Source organism: Ornithorhynchus anatinus, chromosome 10 (genome assembly GCF_004115215.2).
Source record: "Ornithorhynchus anatinus isolate Pmale09 chromosome 10, mOrnAna1.pri.v4, whole genome shotgun sequence".
Taxonomy (NCBI): domain Eukaryota; kingdom Metazoa; phylum Chordata; class Mammalia; order Monotremata; family Ornithorhynchidae; genus Ornithorhynchus; species Ornithorhynchus anatinus.
In genome coordinates, this window is record NC_041737.1 from 12,421,665 (window position 1) to 12,441,446 (window position 19,782).

The following is a 19,782-nucleotide window of genomic DNA, read 5'->3' on the forward strand; positions in this document are numbered from 1 at the left end:
GTTAAAGTTCTGATCCTGTGGCTTTCCATAAGTCAGTTCCTTGTGGACAAAATAATGAATAATATCTTCAGAGGACCACTACCTTGAAACTCCTTGTTTGTGTTCAGATTAATTTTCTTTCCCTTCTGCATCTCGATCCACCTCTCTTCCTCACGGTTCTGCTCTAAGGGGCTACCAGCATGAAGTCAGCTAACCATTGTTAGATAGTATTAGGTGATATAGACATTTTTCTGCAAGTGACAGCACTGTCTTTCTCCCAGTAATCAGAAAAAGCCTCAGCTGCAGAAGCTGTTCTACTGTCTTAGAGCAGCAATACAATCCCATAAGTGAAGGGCAGTGGGGTCTGACGATAACAATACTACTAATAATAGCAATAATAAGTAGAATAATAATAATTGTGGTATCTGTTAAGTGCTTACTATGTGCCAGGCACTGTTCTAAACACAAGGTAATCAGGTCGGACACAGTCCCTGTGCCAGATGGGGCCCACAGTCCTGTGAGGTAACTGAGGCACAGAGAAGCGAAGTGACTTGACAGAGGTCACACAGCAGACATATGGCTGAGCTGAGATTAGAACCCGGCTTCCAGGGCTGTGCTCTTTCCACTAGGCCGCACTGCTTCTTGTGGCCTTCGAGCATAGGACTGAGATTCCAGAGCCCTGGGTTCTAATCTCAGCTCTGTCTTGGTCTGCTGGGTGATCTTGGGCAAGTCACTTAACCTCTCTGTGCCTCATCTTCATGATACGTAGAATGGGGATATGATTTCTGCCCTCCACACCTCTTAGATTGTGAGCCCTATGTAGGGCAAGGACTGTGTCTTGTATCCACCCCAGCGTGGAGGCATGGTGCTTGTCATAGAGTAAATGCTTAATAGGCATCATAATTATAGTCAATAATATTGTCCTTCAGGACAAGATCCAGTTATACTCAGTACTCACACTCTCTTGAAAATTCTAAATTGGCTCTGAAACAGGCCCCAGTCACCCTACCTGAAAACCTCCTGGGTCACCTTATCCCCTCCCCTCTACTTTCCTCTCTTCATGTTTTACAGGTCCAGGTGAACTAGAATACAAACCCGAGTTAACATTTACAAACGGGTATCATTACAGTTAGAGGTAACTCTTGAGAATGTGCCTCAGTTATAAATTACAACGAAGAGTTGAGATTTTTCAAAATAGCATGTTGGGAAAATGTGTTTGAATGGCATTGTTTTAATTCTCCATACTAAGGAGACATAGCCAGAGGAATGCAAACAAATGATGGGAATGGGAAATAGCACAAAAGTTACAAATCAGGAAAATATTAAACAGAGTGTATTTTCTGCTTTATTCAGGGAAAATCATTGTTTTTTTCTAAACATGCCTTGGAGAGGTGAATATTTAGTTAAAAGTAGAAGAGATGGTCAATTCAAGACACTATTGATAAATGTTATGCTTGTAATATAATTGAACTATATAACTAGTAATATATTAAAATATTAACCTACCCATTTTTCCATTTTGTTTTTAGTTTTCAGAAATGTTAACAGAATCTTAAACTAAATTTCAGTTTTTCAAATCAATCGTATTGAGTTCTTACTGTGCGCAGAGCACTATACTAAGCACTTGGGAGAGTACAATTTAACAATATAACAAACACATTCCCTGCCCACAGTGAGCTTACAGAGTAGAGGGGGAGATGGACATTAATATAAATAAATTACAGATATCGATATAAGTGCTGAGGGGTTGGGAGAGAGGGATGAATTAAGGGAGCAAGTCAGGGTGATGGAGAAGGGAGTGGAAGAAAAGGGAAAGAGAGCTTAGGGAGGCATCTTGGAAATGTGCCTTCAGTAAGGCTAAGAAGCGGGCGGGGAGAGTAATTGTCAGATGTGTAGAGGGAAGGAATTCCAGATCAGAGGCCGGATGTGGGCGAGAAGGTGGAGGTGAAATGGGTTGTGGCCCAAGGGGTTGACCTTCTTTACTTGGGGAGGAGTTAGATGTATTTATCTATTTATTTATATTCCATATATTATCTATTTCTCCCCCTCTAGACTGTAAACCCATTGTGGGCAGGAATGTGTCTGTTGTTATATTGTACTCTCCCAAGTGCTTAATACAGTGCTTTGCACACAGTAAGCTCTCAATGGAGAAGAGGAATTTTACCCTTTAAATACAGATTCATTTATTTAGTCATCTTTTTGTATGTCTGGTTTCCTCTCCCCTTCCCCCCGAGCCCCCCCAAATGTATTAATACTGCCTTCATCTGCCTAACTCCCCCAGTAGATTGTCATAGGGCACAGGGTGGCTAGTTGTGCGATTTGCAGCTAGCCTGGCTCCTGTCCAATACAGATTTGGTACTGAGCCTGTTTAGAATGTAAATGTTCAGCACCCAGCTTCCTGCTTCCAGTTTCCTCAGTTGGGATTGGCGCCTTTGTTCAGATGGACTTCGGAGGGGAAACACAAAAGCTCTAGAGTAATTGGCAGGGGGTAGGGTCATAGGTCACCCTGGAGAAACACCCTATTATTATTACTGTGCCATCGAGTCATTTCTGGTTCATAGCGACTCCATGGATATACTTTCTCCGGAACATCTTGTCCTCTTCCATAATCCGCAGTCTTTCTAATGGTTCTTCCATTATCGTTGTTATTGTCTCTATCCATCTAGCGTAGCTGCCAGTCTGCCTCTTCATTCAGTAGTATTTATTGAGCGCTTACTATGTGCAGAGCACTGTACTAAGCGCCTGGAATGTACAATTTGGCAACAGAGAGAGACAATCCCTGCCCAATGACGGGCTCACAGTCTAATCCACGTTTTCCCTAGACTATTCCTAGCATTAGTGTCTTCTCCTGAGAATTAGTCCTCCTGATTGTGTCCAAAATATGCTAATCTAAGTTGTCATTTGGCCTTCCAAAGGCCACTTTGGTGTAATTTTTTTGAAAAGCTCTAGGGTCAACCAAAACCCAACATTCTTCCAGAAAGCAGAGTGTGTGATGTCAACACATAATAATAATAATATAGTGCTTCTTAAGCCCTTATTATGTTCATTCATTCAATAGTATTTATTGAGCTCTTACTATGTGCAGAGCACTGTACTAAGCACTTGGAATGTACAGTTAGGCAGCGATAGAGACAATCCCAGCCCAATGACGGGCTCACAAGCGCTGAGGTAGATAGAAGTTAATCAGGTTGGATACTGTCCCTGTCCATCATGGGACTCATACTCTTAATCCCCATTTTACAGATGAAGTAACTGAGGTCCAGAGAAGCTAAGTAACCGTTACAATAATTATGGTATTTGTTAAGCACTTAATAGGAGCCAGGCACTGTACTAAGTGCTGGGGTATATACCAGTTAATCAAGTTGGACACAGTCCCTGTCCCACAAAGGGCTCACAGTTTCAATCCCCATTTTACAGATGAGGGAACCGAGGCACCGAGAAGTGAAGTGACTTACCCAAGCTCAAAACAGTTAAACGCTTAGTACAGTGCTCTGCACACAGTAAGCACTTAATACAATTGAATGAAGTGGCGGAGCCAGGATTAGAAGCCAGGTCCTTCTGACTCCCAGGCACATGCTCTATCCACTAGACCGTGCTGTTTCTCATTTCAATGTGCTTCTCACAGTTCACTGCATGCCCAGCAGAATGCATATGCCATCGTATGTGCCTTTTTGCAGATTTTGGCGAGGGCTGGTGGGAGCTACCTTTGGTTGTAAACTCAAGAACAGGGTTGTGGCTTCTACTTTGATTGTGCTGTGTTGAGGGCCTACTAGACTGTGCACACAAACGTGTCTAAATTTCCTCCTCCTCTAGTATCGAGGAAACTAAGTGCCAAAAGAAACCCATGATGCTAATGCAAATCAGTTCCCAATATAGATTTTTCCCGAAGCTACGTTCTGAAGGCGCTGAATCACATGAATTAATTTCAGGTCCCCACCACACAGCTCGGTATCCAGATTTTAGACCAAATGCAGGAAGGGACTTAAGTTACTTGGCAATTATCAGACACCAGCTCTGTCGGACTGGAAGGGGGATCAGGATGCCGGTGATGAGCTCCCCAACGATGGCTGAGAATGCCCGAAATGGCCTCCCCAGCAACGGTGGACTCCCAGGAAGCTAAGGAAGAGGCATGAGATGAGGTTGAAGGAAATTTTTCGAAAAAGCCTCATTTCTAACCTAGAAAAGCATCCAAACAGGTTCACCCAGTTCTTTAACACAGAGGTTGTGTTGCAGAACCTCACTCACATTTCAGTACTCACACTGTCCAGTGATGCAACAAGCTTGCTAGACGTGAGTGCTCACAACTGTTAACCTTAATCCGAGCACACCTTATTTTACCATAATAATAATGATGGGATTTGTTAAGCGCTTACTATGTGCCAAGCTCTGTTCCAAGCGCTGTACATTTCCTAGCAATAAGCACTCAGTAAATACCAGTGAACAATTGTTAATGAAATGCTGGTTGTTTTGAGAGTGTCCCTCTACAAGGTTGCTGCAGTAATTGGTGATCAATACTGTGTCCAAGAGATGAGATCAGGAAGCACCTGAAATCTTGATCTACAATAAACACGCTGGGGTCATTCGTTCATTCGTTCAGTCGTTCAGTTGTTCACCTGAACAACTCCTGTAAAAATAATAATAATGATGTTATTTATTGAGCGTTTACACTGTGCCAGGCACTAGCATGGTTACAAGCAAATCAGGTTGGACACAGTCCCTTATCCCACATGGGGTTTATCATCTCAATCTTCATTTTACAGATGAGGTCACTTAGGCACACAGAAGTGAAGTGTCTTACCCAAGGTCGCTCAGCAGACAAGTGGCAGAGCCAGAATTAGAACCCAGGTCCTTCTGCTTCTTAGGCCCATCCTCTATCCACTAAGCCACATTGCTTCTGCTGGCAGCAACAGCTGTTCCTATGAAACAGCCTTGAGGCCCAAGGCTTTGCAGCAAGATGTAATGATGTCATGTTACCAGGAAGCCCCATAAACTATTGTTGGCCTTTATGGTGTCTAAAGATTTAGTTTTATTTGGCTTTTCAGTAGAAATAGGCTGCTGACCCCTGATCCAAGGAATTACCTCTTTTCCCTGCAAAGGTTCCCCTTTAAATCAAGCAAGTGGTTCGGAGTTAGTGAATTGCAAATGACCCTGGGCCCTATCGCTGTCGTTGGCAGGACACTGGCAGGTTCCAGGCGACTCTGAGGTTATTTGACAGTCCATCTCAGCTTTTGGTCTATTTGGGAAATACTCCAACAAAAGGAGAGCTGAAGTTTAGGCTGCAAAAGGCCTGGCCTGGAGAAAAATTGATCTCTTCAGAGCCAAACCCAGTGAACTAATCCTCCTCAACTTCCAGCCTTCTTTAATACTTTGTAGGCTATCAGATCTGGTTTTGCCAACCCAGCACTCTCCTGGTTCTCCTTCCTTTTCTGTTGCTCTTCTAGACTGTAAACTCATTGTAAGCAGGGACTATGTGTATTTACTGTTATATTGTACTCTCCCAAGTGCTTAGTACAGGGCTTTACACACAGTAAGTGCTCAATAAATATGAGCTCCTCTCATTATCTTAACTTGAGGGTATGTCCACAAGGCTTTTTAATGGATTCCCCCTTCTCCCTCTCTACTTACTCTCTTGGGGAACTCATCATAATAATAATGATAGTAATGTTGGTATTTGTAAAGCGCTTACTATGTGCCGAGCACTGTTCTAAGCACTGGGGGAGATACAGGGTAATCAGGTTGTCCCACCTGGGGCTCACAGTCCTAATCCCCATTTTACAGATGAGGTAACTGAGGCACTGAGAAGTTAAGTGACTTGCCCAAAGTCACACAGCTGACAGGTGGGGGAGCCAAAATTAGAACCCATGACCTCTGACTCCTAAGCCCGGGCTCCTTCCACTGAGCCACGCTGCTTCTCAACTCATCAGCTCAGATGGTCTCAGCTACCATTTATGCGAATGCCTTCCAAACCTGTTTATTATTTAAACTCACATCTCCACTATCCAATCCCACATCTCCTGTTGTCTCCAGGACATAGCCATCAGAGTGGCCCATTGGTAGCCTAACAAAACGTCTACAAAACTGAACTTCTCATCTTTCCTCCTCTGTCCTCCCCTCCTCCCAGCTTGTCTATTACTGTTGACAACGCCATCTTCCTCTTTGTGACCGAAGTCAGAGCAATACTGATATCATCCTACACTTGCATCTATACCCTTTGGACACTTAATATTCACCCCACCTTTAGCCCTTCCCCTTCTCCCGCAGTTCTTGTGTACATATCTGTAATTTATTTATATTAATATCTGTCTCTTCCACTAGACTGTAAATTCATTGTGGGCAAGAAACGTATCTAGCAACTCTATTGTATCGTACTCTCCCAAGCGCTGAGTACAGCATTCCACACACAGTAAGCGCTCAAGGAATACTATTGATTCCATTCCTCAAAAGCTCCATTCCTTAAAAACTCCATTCCTCAAATGCTGACTCCTGCTGATTCTTCCTCAAAAAATATTTTTCAGAACTGCCCTTTCCTCTCCACCCAGACAGGCACCACCCTGGTTCAAACACTCATCAAATCATGGTTTGACAATATTATCGGCCTCTTCATTGGTCTCCCTGACTCCAGCCTCTCCCCTCTTCGATCCGCTGTCCACGCTATTGACCAGATCATCACCCCGACACATCACTCAGCCCTTGGTTCCCCTCTCCTCCACTGCTACCCACCCTCTAGGAGTCACACTGCTAAGTGGGATTTGGGGCAAAAGCACAATTACCTGGTTCTAATTCTGGCTCTGCCCCTTGTCTGCTGTGTTATCTTGGGCAAATCACTTAGCTTCTCTGTGCCTCAATTACTTCATCTGTGAAATGGGGATTAAGACTGTGAGCCCCGTGTGGGACATGGGTGATATCCAAGCTGATTAGTTTGCACCTTCCTCGCTGCTTAGTACAGTGTCGGGCACATAGTAAGCACTTAGTAAGCACTTAGCACTTAGTACAGTGTCGGGCACATAGAGAAGCAGCGTGGCTCAGTGGAAAGAGCACGGGCTTCGGAGTCGGAGATCATGGGTTCGAATCCCGGCTCTGCCACTTGTCAGCTGTGTGACTGTGGGCAAGTCACTACACTTCTCTGGGCCTCAGTTACCTCATCTGTAAAATGGGGATTAAGACTGTGAGCCCCACGTGGGACAACCTGATTCCCCTGTATCTACCCCAGTGCTTAGAACAGTGCTCTGCACATAGTAAGCGCTTAACAAATACCAACATCACTTAAAAAATACTATAAAAATTACTGCTTCCTGGAATTCTGTGGATATATGTATTTGTATTAATGTCTGTCTCCACCTCTACCTTACAAAAGCACGGCTTAGAGAAGCAGTGTGGTGTAGTGGATAGAGCACAGATCTGGGAGTCAGAATGTCATGGGTTCTAATTCCAGCTCCTCCATTTGTCGGCTGTGTGACCATGGGGAAGTCACTTCCCTTCTCTGTGCCTCAGGACCCTCATCTGTAAAATGGGGATTGAGACTGTGAGTCCCGTTTAATACAGTTAGAGAAGCAGCCTGAAATAGTGCATAGAGCCCGGGCCTGGAAGTCAGAAGGTCATGGGTTCTAATCCCAGCTCTGCCACTCGTCTGCTGTGTGACCCTGGACAAGTCACTCCCCTTCTCTGGGCCTCAGTTCTCTCATCTGTAAAATGGGGATTGAGCCTGTGAGCCCCATGTCTGCTGTGTGACCCTGGACAAGTCACTTCCCTTCTCTGGGCCTCAGTTCTCTCATCTGTAAAATGGGATTGAGCCTGTGAGCCCCATGTGGGACAGGGACTGTGTCCAACACGATTTGCTTGTAGCCACCCCAGCGCTTAGGACAGTGCCTGGTACATAGTAAGCGCCTGACAAATACCACAATTATTATTATTTCCTATGCCCTGTGAGGGCTCAGTAAATGCCATTGCTTGATGAGCTCGTTATGAGCAGGGATTGTCACTCTTTGTTGCTGTATTGTACTTTCTCAAGCGCTTAGTACAGTGCACTGCACACAGTAAGCGATCAATGTGACTGTGGGCAAGTCATTTAACGTCTCTGTGCCTCAGTGACCTCATCTGTAAAATGGGGATAAAGACTGTGAGCTCCATGGGACAACCTGATTACCCTGTAAATGTACCCCAGCGCTTAAAACAGTGTCTACCCCAGCGCTTAGAACAGTGCTGTGCACATAGTAAGCGCTTAACAAATGCCAACATTATTATCGTTATCATTATTATTATATAAGAAGGAATGAATGAGGGGTGGAACCATAGAGCTCAGACCTCCGGAGAGGGATAGAGCGGCTCCCGCCGCCGATATCGGGCGACGAGCGCGCTTCCGGTCGTCGGCCATTTCCGGTCACGTGACGATCCGCGTGACTGTGTGACGTAATGGACAGGACGGGGGGGGGAGGCTACCTCCTCTGCGCAGTCGCAGTCGGGGGGCGCAGAAGGCCAATTTGGGCTTTCTTGAGCTTGTGACCATGGACAAGTCATTTCCCCCAATCTATAAAATGGGGGATTGACACTGTAAGCCCCATTTAATACAGTTATTTCCCAATTGAAATATTTTAACATGAATAGATTTTAATCTTTAAATGTTAATAGTTAATACTTTCCTGTCATGAGAAGAAAGAATACATTTTTGGAGAAAGAAAATTGGGCCAGCACACCTAGGGGTGCCCCAGACCATAGATTGGGTAGGCTTTCAGACCTCTGGAAAGGCTCGACCCATGAAGAGTTCAGGTGTCCTTTCATTCTCAAAGAGATCGTCTCAGAGAAGCAGCGTGGCCCAGTGGAAAGAGCCCAGGCTTGGGAGTTAGAGGTCATGGGTTCTAATCCTGGCTCTGCCACTTAATATAACAAAGTAGACATCTCGAGAGAGGGTATGACCTATTAATTGCCTATGAAGACAGGAGAGGTTGAGGAGGGAGTTGGCTTGGTTGGAGAACAGAGTAAATTTGGAGACAGAGTGACTAAGCCCCATTTTTCCTCATCTCCCACTCCCTTCTGTGTTGCCCTGGCTTAATACTTATGCTCTTCTCCCCTCCCATCCCCAAAACACATATGAAAATATCTGTCATTTAATTTATCCCTTGCTCTTCCCCCTCCCAGTCCCAAAGCACTTACGTACACACCTGTGGTTTGGTTTATTTCGATTGCTATCTGTCTCCCCTCCTGTAGACTGTGAGCTACTGGGCAGGGGATGTCACTGTTACTGTTGTATTGTACTTTCCCAAGCGCTGAGTACAGTGTTCCTCACAAAGTAAGTGCCCAATAAATGCGACTGAATGAAGGAATGAACTAGACCCATTTCCTCGAGCAGGATTTTCAGTTCTCAGCCCTGAAATGACCTACCAGAGGGGAAGCTCCTTATGGGCAGGGAATGTGTCTGTTTATTGTTATATTCTATTCTCCCAAGCAGTTAGTGCAGTGCTCTGCACATGGTAGGAGCTCAATAAATGACTGACTGAGGTAGAGAAAGCCATGAGTGTCAGGTGCCCCCTCCCCACGTCCTACTGCTGTCCTGGAATGCCCTCCCTCCTCACCTCCGCCAAACTAACTCTCTTCCCCTCTTCAAGGCCCTACTGAGAGCTCACCTCCTCCAAGAGGCCTTCCCAGACTGAGCTTCCCCTTTCCCCTCCGCTCCCTCTCTGCTCCCCCTCCATCCTCTGCTCCCTCCTCCTTCCCCCCTTCACCTCCCCTCAACTAAGCCCCCTTTCCCTCTGCTCCTCCCCCCTCCCTTCCCCTCCCCTCAGCACTCTGCTCATTTGTATATATTTTATTACCCTCTTTATTTTGTTAATGAGGTGTACATCCCCTTGATTTTATTTATCTATAGATTATAGATAAATAGATTATGTTGTCTTGTTTTTGTCCGGCTGTCTCCCCCGATTAATAATAACAATAATAATAAATAATGGTGGTATTTGTTAAGCACTTACTATGTTCTAAGCGCTGGGGGGATATCAGGTAATCAGGTTGTCCCACATGGGGCTCACAGTTTTACTCCCCATTTTGCAGATGAGGTAACTGAGGCCCAGAGAAGTGAAGTGACTTGCCCAAAGTCACACTACTGGCACGTGGCAGAGCAGGGATTCGAACCCATGACCTCTGACTCCCAAGCCCGGGCTCTTTACACTGAGCCACGCTGTTTCTCTTAAGATTAGATTGTAAGCCCGTCATTGGGCAGGGATTGTCTCTATCCGTTGCCGAATTGTACATTCCAAGCGCTTAGCACAGTGCTCTGCGTTCAATAAATACTATTGAATGAAAGGTCTGCAGAGCCCTTGCACAGGTGAGTGAGAACAATCAGCTGGGACACTAGAGGGCAGTAAGTGACCAGTTTAGTACCGCAGCGGAGCTGGGATGGAAATCAATCAATATTTATTGATCACTTACTATGTCCAGACCACTGTACTAAGCACTTGAACGAGGACAACACAGGGAAGACACTTCCCTGTCTCTAACGAATTGACAGTCTTTAAGAAATGCTGAGTGGTCTGCTCCAGGCTGTGAACCGCTTCTTCCTCCTTTCCCCTCCATCCATTCATTCATTCCATTGTATTTATTAGGCCCTTGCATGCAAGGCGCTGTACTAAGCGCTGGGGAAAGCACGCTGCAATAATAAAAAGCGACATTCCCTGCTCACAATGAGCTCACAGTCATTTTGAGCTGGGGGAGGGGCCCAGACATCAATACAAATAAATAAAATTACAGATATATACATAAGTGCTGTGGGGTTGGGTGGGGAGAGCAAGTCAGGGCGATGCAAAAGGGAGTGGGAGATGAGGAAAAGTGGGGCTTAGTCTGGGAAGGCCTCTTGGAGGAGATGGGCCTTCAGTAAGGCTTTGAAGGGGGTGGAGTCGTTGTCAGATTTGAGGAGGGAAAGCATTCCAGACCAGAGGCAGGACGTAGGCCAGGGGTCGGCAGAGAAACATTTAAGTTCGAGGCACAGTGAGAAGGTTAACACCAGAGGAGCGAAGTATGTAGGCTTAAAGCCTCCTCTCTCCTGCCCCTAAGGTGGCCCCTCTTACCCTCCTCACACTTAGAGGTACTGGGCTATTTCAGTGCTGTCAGCTGAGCCTACACTGCAGTTGTGCTAGCCACACCAGAGATGCACACCCTTCCTGCCCTCGCCCTACATTGCATGGCTGCTTTTAGAGCTGTAGATGCCAAATACTCTTAGGAAATATTTGCTTGAATTTTGATTATCTAGTGCCCTTCTTAGCAGGAGGGATCTATCTTCCAGGACTAGATCACACACGTATTTTTTATTTCTTTCAGATGGTGTCACCGGGAATGGGAATGTGGATTTGATGCCAAGCAAAAGGTTGCTGAAGGAATGGAGCCAATCCAAGCAGTAGCAAGCAAATTCTGAAGGAATGCCACACAAGTCCCGAGTGCGGAGAAAGCTGTGGGCACGAGAGCAGATTAGCTAGACAATCTGGAAAACCCTACAGCAGATGGTCTGAGGAAATCCCTTCCCCATGAGAAAGTTCTCCAAGTCACAGCTGACCATGAGAAAACTCTTGAGAGAGACAAGTGGCCGAGGTGTGGAAGAAAGACTTCATTACGAGTTTAAGCCTTGTTACGCTTCCTAGAGTTCCAATAGGAAAGAGCCTAATTAAGGGAATAAATATGACCAAAATTTCAAAGGTAGTTCAAAAAATTCAGGCTTGAAAGAAGTCCAACCTTTAACATAAGAATAAATAAAAGTAGTAATACTTATAATAGTACTTGTTAAGTACCTATTACGTGCCAAGCACTGTTCTAATCGCAGGGGCAGATACAAGTTAAAATACTCACTGTGAAACCATGTAAATAAATTGACTGTAGGAAAGCCTGTAGTCAGAATTCAGACTTTGTTCGACATCAGAGAACTTGCACCAGAGAAAAATCCTGTAAATATTACAAAGGCAGTAAAGTCTTCAGTAGGTCTGGAAGCCTGGGTTGAATATCAGATAATTCACACTGGTGAGAAACCACATAAGTGAAACCATCCAACCAATCTATCGATAGTAGTTATTGAGTGCTTACTATGTGCTGCATTATCATCATCATCAACAAAGGTATTTACTGAGCACCTATGTGTGCAGAGCACACAGAGTCACTAAGCCCTTGGGAAAGTATGATACAACAGAGTTGATAGTGATGTTCCCTACTCACAATGAGCTTACAGTTTAGAGATGTGGGAAAGCCTCCATCTTTACCCGACACCAGACAACTCGCTCTGGAAGGAGAACGCTTCAGCATTATGAGTGTGTGGAAGCCTTTAGGGCTTGCTTGACCTTTATTTGACTGCAGTGAAAACTTATAAATATAATGTGTGTGGGGAAGCCTCAGTACCAGCTCACACCTGACTGATCTTCAGGGATCTCCCATTGGAGAGCAGCCCTACAAATGTAGTCAGTGTGGGAAAGCACTGTCAGGACTCATACAGCTAAGAAAGCACTCGGGAGAGAAATATTTCAAATCTATTAAATAGAGCTAAGTCTTCCTGAAAGGACTCACCTTTTATAAAACAGTTGACAATAATAATTATTATTATTATTGTGGTATTTGTTAGGGGCTTACTATGTGTCAGGCACTGTATTAAGCATTGGGGTGAATACAAGCAAATCAGTTTGGACACAGTTCTTTTCCCACGTGGGGGACACAGTCTTCATCTCCATTTTGCAGAGGAGTTAAGTGAGGCACAGAGAAGTGAAGTGACTTGCCCAAGGTCAACCAGAAGACAAGCGGCAGAGGCGGCATTAGAACCCCGGTCTTTCTAACTCCCACTCCCACGCGCTTCTCTAACCGACTCCTGACTTCTCTCTCTGATGTGGCAGCGTGGCTCAGTGAAAAGAGCATGGACTTGGGAGTCAGCTTTCATGGGTTCGAATCCCGGCTCTGCCACTTGTCAGCTGTGTGAATGTGGGCAAGTCATTTCACTTCTCTGTGCCTTAGTTACCTCCTCTGTAAAATGGGGATGAAGACTGTGAGCCTCACGTGGGACAATCTGATTACCCTGTATCTACCCCAGCATTTAGAACAGTGCTCTCCATATAGTAAGTGCTTAGCAAATGCCAACATTATTATTATTATTATCATTATTACTATTCCCTCAGGAGAAAAACCAGATGAGTATACAGAAACTCACTTTGGGCCAGCCCCACATTGTATAGTAGGGAACTCATCTGCAAGAAAAATACTATAAATGTGCCAATCTTCGGTGTGAAGGCAGCAAATAGAATACAAACTGGAAAAGAAACCAACCTTACCAATCAGTCAATCAGATTTATTGAGCACTTCCCGTGTGCAGAGCACCATACTAAGCCCTCGGGAGAGTACAACAAAACAATATAACAGGCACAGTCCCTACCCACAACCAGACTGAAGGCAGGAGGAGGAACCCCATGACTGTCTTAAGCAAGAATTCATACTTTCCAACATCAGACATTTTGTTAAGAAAGCCAATATCGTATTGAGATGTATTAACAGTAGCATGCCAGGTAAGTGTAGCTTACTCAACATTGTGGATTTTGTATCTATGTATATGTGTGTGCAGATGTATGTAATGTGTGCGTGTGTGTGGTTGTTTTTTGTTTTTAAAAATGACAGCACTGCCTCCCGTGCCCATTTGCAACCCCATGTCCCCACCGCTTCTCCAGCCACTGACAGGCCGGGGCAGCATGAGGGCAAAAACTTGCTGAGCATGGCTCCTCTCGCTGGATGGGGGTGGGAGGAGGAAGAGTAATAGTATTAATTTGGCACTTACTCTGTGCAAAACTGTATACTCAACCTTGGGAAAGAAATGCATGGATGAGCTATAGACAGGGACTCAGAACTCCAAAAGGGGCTCACAGTCTGAGAATAAGTTGGGAAGGGAGTTGGTGATGGACGCATGAGGAAAATGGAACAAAAAAATGAAAGATGATTTTAAAAAATGATAAACAATGATAAACAAAAAATCATAAACAAAATGATGATAAACACAAAAGAAGCAGCAGGATTTCAGCCACGTCGGGCCTCAAACCCCCAGTCGGAGAAGTCACGACAGTAGTTACAAGAGGGACACTCTCGGTGCTCTAAAAGTTGATAAGGCCTCACGCTGCTGCTGCTGTTTGGGCCTTTCCCAGGCCAGAGTGGAGGCTGATGGAAATCCGAGTGTTACGGGGGTGAGGGGGTTTGTCTCTGGAGCAGTTGGGCCTTGGATGTCAGCGGTAAGGAGAGAGGTGCTCGGCTCCCGTGGCTGCTGGCGCCGCTGTTTGGGTCCGCCCGGGGCTGGAGCAGGAGCTGATGGGAGTCCCAGTGGCATGGAGATGGTATGAGGGTGGTCTGGACAAGGGAGGTGGGAAGAAGTGAAGCAACTGAATCTAGCTGTGCTGGCAGCAAAAGCTGTGGCTGTGAACAAGTTTCAGAAAATGGGAAGTTCAAAAGGACAGAGGAAAAGAGGGCTGAGTTTGGAGTGCAGTGGGACAGAAAAGCCCCTAGGAATGGGGGAAGTGAATAAATCAGCAGAAGCGGCACCAGGGATGGATTTAGAGAGCAATTTTTATTTACCTGTAGGGCCCACTAATTATGTGGGGGCTGATTCTGGAACGGAGCCTAACAAAAGTCGCAAGTAAGCCTATGGGAAAATGATCCCGATGATAAAACCGTTTGCAATATATCTATCGTGGCTGAATCATGGGGTATGCCTGACCCAGACATTTGGAAGAAGAGGTCTTGTCTTATGCCGTCGAGTCATCTCCAACCCATAGCGACTCATTCAATAGTATTTATTCAATAGTATTTATTGAGCGCTTACTATGTGCAGAGCACTGTACTAAGCGCTTGGAATGAACAAGTCGGCAACAGATAGAGACAGTCCCTGCCCTTTGACGGGCTTACAGTACTCCACGGACACATCTCTCCCAGAACGCCCCAGCTCTATCTGCAATCGTTCTGTTAGTATGTCCGTAGAGTTTTTTTAGTAAACGTACGGAAGTGGTTTACCATTGCCTTCTTCTGCACAGTATATTTGAGTCTCTGCCCTTGACTCTCTTCCATGCCACTGCTACCCAGCAGAGGTGAGTTTTGAGGGAGGAATACAAAAATACTGTTTCTGGTGTCAGGGATCTTCCAATATGATGGGGCAGGCAGGCACAAGTTAGTGGGAAAATAAGTAAAAATGGAGATAATGATAATTGTGGTATTTGTTATATGCTTACTTCATGCCAAGCACTGGAGTAAAAAAAAAAAATTATGGAACTTGCTAAGCACTTACTACCTGCCAAGCGATGGGACAGTGAAGTTAATCAGATTGGACTCAGTCCCTGTCCCACATGGGGCTCATAGTCTTTAATCCCCATTTTACAGTTAAGGTAACTGAGGCCCCGAGTAGTTAAGTGACTTGCCCAAAGTCACACAGCAGCCAAGTGGCAGAGCTGGGATTAGAACCCAGGTCCTGTAGCTCTAATACACATGTCCTTTCCACTAGACCATGCTGCTTCTCTGATCAAAAGCAGACAAGAAAATGAATAAGCAGGTTTCATCAGGAGGCAGGGCTTCCCCTCTGCCTGGGAACCCCAGGGTGTGAGTCTGAACAGCTGAGAAATAAATGGCATGGAGTCCCAGCTAGAAGTCTGAAAAGCAGATCTGGGGTCAAATGTACCACCGGCAGCCTCCATAATCTGGTCTCTGCACCCAGTGCCCTGTCAAATTTTCCCTGGGAAATGGGTCAGCATCACTGGGATGCTTGTGGTCAGTGCTCATGGTCAGCTCAGAGGCTGCTCGGGTCAGGAAGGCAGAGATCTCAGTGCAGAACCAGTGCAGGGAGGGACCTGTGTGGATCCAGCCCCTCCTGGACAGTTATCTCCTGATAAAGATAAAGCTACAGTTTTCTCTTCTGGAAAGATGGCCTATCCCTCTTCTCACAAGCATGCACACACTCAGTTTTTTAGTCGTTGCTGTTGGTTTTTGAATAGTATTTGTTAAGCACTTACTATGTGCCAGGCACTGCACTAAACACTGGAGTAGATACCAACTAATCAGGTTGGAAACAGTACTTGTTCCAAAGGGGCCTCACAGTCTTAATCCCAGTTTTACAGATGAGGCAACTGAGGCACAGAGAAATGAAGTAGCTGGACCAAGGTCACAGGGCAGATAAGTGGCAGAATCAGGATTAGAACGCAGGTCCTTTTGCCTCCTAGGCCTATACTCTATCCACTAGGCCACGCTGCTTCTCGGTGGTGATTCAGTGGGGTAGGTGGGCAGGACAGAGAGCCGTGAGGCATCACTGCTGTAGTCAGTCGATCAATCGTACTTATTGAGGGCTTGCTGTGTGCAGAGGACTGTACTCTAAGAGTTGATAGACAAGTTTACTGCCCACAGTGTGGTCTGAGTTGTTCAGGGCTGTTTGCTCTTGTAGCTCTGGACAGTAGGAGAAGATAGCGGGTGCAGTTCCGTGAGGTGTGCAAGGGGAAATAGGAAAATGGGGAAGAATCTGGAGACTTGAGTTGGGCCGCCACACCTCTTAGACGCAGGATTTCAGAGCAGGGTGGCCACCAGGCCTCCGTGATGGTATGGTGCCGAGCCCAGCCAGCCTTAATTCCTGGACAACACAGGAATCTTTTGAGGTGAACAGCCGACAGGAAATACTGGTGAATGTTCCACCTTCAAACACATCAACTCTTCCTTCTTTCCCAGCAGAACTCCCTCTGCCTCATCCCTCACCCACGATCCCTCTGGACCTTTGTGGGGATAGGGAGGCAGCAGTTCATGGAAACAGGAGCAAGGCAGTAGGGAAAATCTCGGATTGTTTCCTTTCTCAAGGTGCGATTAGATGGAGAATCACACTCTGTGAATAGCCTTCCTCCTTCCCACCCCAAACCCACAGATTTAGGTTCAGTAAAATGACACATTTTTTCCCACCCTTTTTTACTTGCTGGCCCACTGAGGCCTGGTGACACTTTACTATTTCCCCCACACTCCCAGCATCCCTCTTGCCCATGTGTGAGAATGTATTTCTCCCAGAAGTGACAGCCATTTCTCACACCTCACCCCCCTTTTCCCCATTTCTCCCCTTTCGTTCCCACCGTGCAGCCAACCCCAACCTTTACCTCAACTCCCCATCACCCAGCCTCTATCCCGCGGATAGAAGGATCAAGCTTACTGGCCTCCCGAGACCTTGGGGCGGCGGTAACACCAGGGCCAGGTTAAAGGGGGCTCTGATCTCCGGTCAGTCCCATCAAAGTCCCCTCAAACCCTGTCCTAACTTCAACACCTGAGGGGTTTTCTTCCTGCAGGACAGGGGTAAGACTGGGCCAGGAATTAAGGATGAGGCAGAGAAGAAGACAACAGGCCAACACTACTCAGCCAGAAGTCTCTGTGGCGCAATCGGTTAGCGCATTCGGCTGTTAACCGAAAGGTTGGTGGTTCGAGCCCACCCAGGGACGGGTGTCTCTTTTGTTTTAAACACTACCACAACTTCCTGCCCTATCTCCCCAGCCACCTGGCTGACCTGCACCCCCTCCCAACCCCGAACCCTCCCAAATCCAGCCACCTCCATCCTATAATTGTCAGATGCTTCGTGTCTCCTCAGGTTTCAACGCTGATCCCCAAATCACCAGCAGTCAGGCCTGGGGTCTGCTGTACTGGTTCCCTGTCTCCCACTTGATCACCCCCCTGCTCCTCTCCCACCCCGTGGTGAGGGAAATGGTACCCTGACTCAGTCCAGTTGGCCCTGGGCCCGGGAACCTTCTCTAATGCTAAGAAGGTGTTGAATTTTAGCCCCAATCCATCATGGGAAACAGGTTCCGAAACCTCTTGGATTAAACCTGCAGATTGGTACTGTCCACTCCTGGTTTTCCAGGCATCTCCAATTTCCACTGGGAATGGCTTGCCTGGCCCCAGGAATGGCTGGAACTGGGATTGCCTGGAGGAGCAGCGCAGCCGGTGCAGGAGCTGCTTGATGGGTGTTTTTCTGCCCTCGTTCCTTGGCAGTATATTGCTTCCACCTCGGTCCAAGGTGATGCCAGTCTCTGTGCCAGAAGGCTGCTTCCAAAGGGGCAGATGCCTGAGAGATTGGCAGGAAACCCCCAGGGAACCACGAGGTCTCTAGTCTGTAAGTTCCTCTCTAGTCCGAAAACTGCTGTCTAGTCTGGAAAATCCTCTCTAGTCTGTGAGGTCCTCTCTAGACTGGGCACCACAGAATTCTGCTTCAGTGGGTAAGATCGGGCCTGGGAGGAGACACACCTGAGATTTCAGGTAAATCGATCCATCGGAGTCTTCCAGCCCTAACAATAATAAAAATTGTGGTATTTTTAAGTGCCAAGCACCATACTAAGCTTTGGGGTGGATACAAGCAAATCGGGTTGGACCCAGTCCCTGTCCCATATGGGACAGTCTTAATTTTACAGATGAGGTAACTGAGGCAAGGATAAGTGAAGTGACTTGATCACTCAGCAGGTAAGTGGCAAAGCTGGGATTTAAACCCAGGTCCTTCTAACTCCTAGGCCCGTGCTCTATCCACTAGGCCACGCTGCTTCTCGAGCCCTTTGGGTCCTTCCTGGCCCTTGCTGAGATTGGGCACGGGAGTGACAGCCGGCTCTTTTATCCAGCTTTCTGCTTCCCCTGCTAGTCCCTAGCCAGTTCAGTAAGGAGTTTGGCCAGTTTCTGGGCCTGGAAGGTGGCTGTTATCCCTTCCTCCAGGAAGGGAGTTTGGAAGAACTTCTTCCAGGGGCACATGTGCCCTGGAATCATAATTCTGGTATTTGTTAAGCACTTACTGTGTGCCAGGCTAATCACCGAGGTGGATACAAGCAAATTGTGTTGGACATGGTCCCTGTCCCACATGGGGCTCACAGTCTTAATCCCCATTTTACAGGTGAGGAAACCGAGCCACAGGGAACTGAAATGACTTGCCCAGCTGACAGGTGTGGGCAGCATTTATAGGAGAATGGTAGGAGTGAGGGGGTGTGGGAGGGAGACTGGGGTTAGGGAGGAGGGAGAATCATCCTTCTATCTGCAGCACAGCAAAGATTGGTAGGCAGGGGATGTAGCTCAGTGGTAGAGCGCATGCTTCGCATGTATGAGGCCCCGGGTTCGATCCCCGGCATCTCCAGTGCCTTTTGTCACCTGCTGATGCCTGAACTTTCTTTCTTTCCTCTTCTTCTTCTCCCTGTTTCAGCCCCAAAGGAAGCTTCCTAGCCCAGAGCCGGGGAGTGGTGTGCACTTTAAATGAGGAGCTGTAGGTTTCACTGTGAGAAACGGGAGGGAAAAGAGCACTCAGAGAGAGCAGCCTTGTCCCCCGCCCTGCTGAGATCTGAGGCAGGCAAGCCTCTTGTCCGGAGGCAAGCCCAGTCCCCCAGAGGGCCCTGGCTGGGGGGAGAGGGAGCTTATAACTCCCTTGACGGTTCTCTGGAGAGCAGAGAGGGGACTGGGCGGATCTAAGACAGATGCTGATGCTGCACTGCAAATGAGCTGGCTCATTCAGCTCGCACGGTGGGGTGGCTAATGAAGCCAAAGTGGTGGGTCAGATTGGCTTCAAGACACTCCACCAGTTCTCCCCACTTTACATATCTGGTGTCTTCACCCAGAAGTAGCACAGCCTAGTGGATAGAGCACAGGCCTGGGAGTTGGAAGATCATGGTTTCTGAAGCCGGCCCTGCCACTTGTTGGCAGTGTGAACGTGGGCAAGTCACTTAACTTTGCTGGGCCTCAGTTCCTTCATCTGGAAAATGGGGATTAAGACTGTGAGAACTTATGTTATTCAGATTGGACACAGTCCCTTTTCCACGTGAGGCTCACAGTCTAGGT

The 19,782-nt window shown here is 46.8% G+C and overlaps 2 non-coding genes across 2 annotated transcripts; both read left to right on the top strand.

The window, feature by feature from the left end:
* The first annotated feature begins 17,346 nt into the window (after positions 1–17,346).
* TRNAN-GUU lies at positions 17,347–17,420 on the top strand. Its single transcript has one exon. It is a non-coding gene; the product is annotated as a tRNA-Asn (tRNA).
* A 1,595-nt stretch (positions 17,421–19,015) lies between these two features.
* On the top strand, positions 19,016–19,087 carry TRNAA-CGC. The gene has a single exon. It is a non-coding gene; the product is annotated as a tRNA-Ala (tRNA).
* The last annotated feature ends 695 nt before the right edge of the window (positions 19,088–19,782 follow it).